Source organism: Aplysia californica, unplaced genomic scaffold (assembly GCF_000002075.1).
Source record: "Aplysia californica isolate F4 #8 unplaced genomic scaffold, AplCal3.0 scaffold01018, whole genome shotgun sequence".
NCBI classification, from domain to species: domain Eukaryota; kingdom Metazoa; phylum Mollusca; class Gastropoda; order Aplysiida; family Aplysiidae; genus Aplysia; species Aplysia californica.
Genome location: NW_004798288.1, coordinates 95,193 through 96,928, shown reverse-complemented (window position 1 = coordinate 96,928; position 1,736 = coordinate 95,193).

Below are 1,736 nucleotides of genomic sequence, written 5' to 3'. Positions count from 1 at the left end.
CCCCCCCCCCCCAAATCTCTCTCTCTCATAATTTGTCCAGCGTGATCTAGTCATACGTTATACTAGACTAAAGGGGTCTGGGTGAAATACATGTATGGGATAAAAATGTCTCTCACGCCTTTAGCATTATTAGAGTTACAGGTTCTACCAGCAAGCTCCCATGTCACATCCGATCACGGGAATGACATTATACATGTAGTAAGATTTTGAACAACGCCTCCCCTGTCTATGAAGATAGGATACACTTGAACTTGAAGCTAAACGGCCTGGCGTAACAGCGTTCTCTATGTGGGGTCAAGCAGGCACTTTCCAAAGCTTAAGCGGCTAACAAAGTAACACGCGGCTGTTAAGAGCACGGCCTCGAGAGGCTTTCTCTATGTGGTTGCCCTTAAAGTTAAAGTTTAAAGTAAACTTATTTGAACGTCCACTTATTACTGCTACACCACAGACGCCAGTAATTTAAAAGAGAACCACTCTGCTGAGAGCACCGTGCGTAGCTCTCATGGTTTACGGTGTTCGCTTCTCATTCAACAGGTCGCAGATTCGAAACCTGACAGCGACGAGCAAATTTTCTTCTAAAAATGTTCTCCTTTCCTGTTCTCCAACCATGTTCTGTGGTCTGCTTTCGTCTCCACTTTCTGCCCTCACCCCTTTGTCCCCTCTTCTGGGCTCGAAACTCTTTCTGCAGCCTTTCTGCTGCTTTTGCTACTCCTTGGTTTGTACGGCTACATGTACCTTATCTTTCAGCCACACCCCTGATCTTACGGTTAAGTAGTAAGATCTAGCACCTATGCCTTCTCGGATAAGGGCGAACAATCTCAAAAGTCCCTTGTGCAAGTTGCGAACGTTAAAGATCCCTTGCTTAGTGGTCCAAAATCGATAAAGGTGATGTCACATTACAAGCGAGAGAGCGGAGCTGAACAGGAATGAAAGAAATTATATTGTTTCTTTAAATGGCCATACCAGGAGCGGTACCCGCACAGGTCTTGCCAGCATTGAGCGAGACGAAACCTCGCTAGATCTAGTTTTTTTCTCGCTTCCCGCTCAGCTTGGCTCATTTTGAGACAGAGACACCACCCTGCCCCACATTTCAGTATGTATTTGTAGATTTCATCCCCCGGCTGTCTGTATACGCTACTATTAGACATCTCCATGTGTTCACGTGAGTCTAGAAAATTACTCACCCCATCTCTTGTTTGTACTGTGTATCTGACCCACGGGTCAGTCAACACATCGGTTTTCACCTCAGTTGTTTCCGCTAGCTTACTTGCAGCTTATTTCCCGGTTGAGAAAAGCAGCTCATAGATAAAGAATGGCCACCCCCAGTTTATCACTCATCGCATGTTTCACCTCTCGCTTGTAATGTGGCCTCACCCTATGATGAGTAGGCTTCGGTCGCCACCCCAGCAACATTCAAAATGAATTCCTACCAAACAAAAATGTTGTGTCCCGCGCGCTCATAAGACAAGACCTTATGCATGTTGCGAGCGCCGCAAAACAAAATACAAAGCATGCTGAATGCAATACTGCTTACTTAAACTTATTAAACCAGTGCCACTGGTTCTCCATGACAGCTCACACGTAACATGTACAATGAACAAGATTTCTGTGTGGTGTGGCGGTTAGACGCTTCGTGTCGCACTCAGGAGACATGAGTTCGACTTTTGAGCAGGTAGAAAATTTTTATCAAGTACTTCAGTCTTTCCACTGGGGTGTTGTACAATGAAACTCTGATT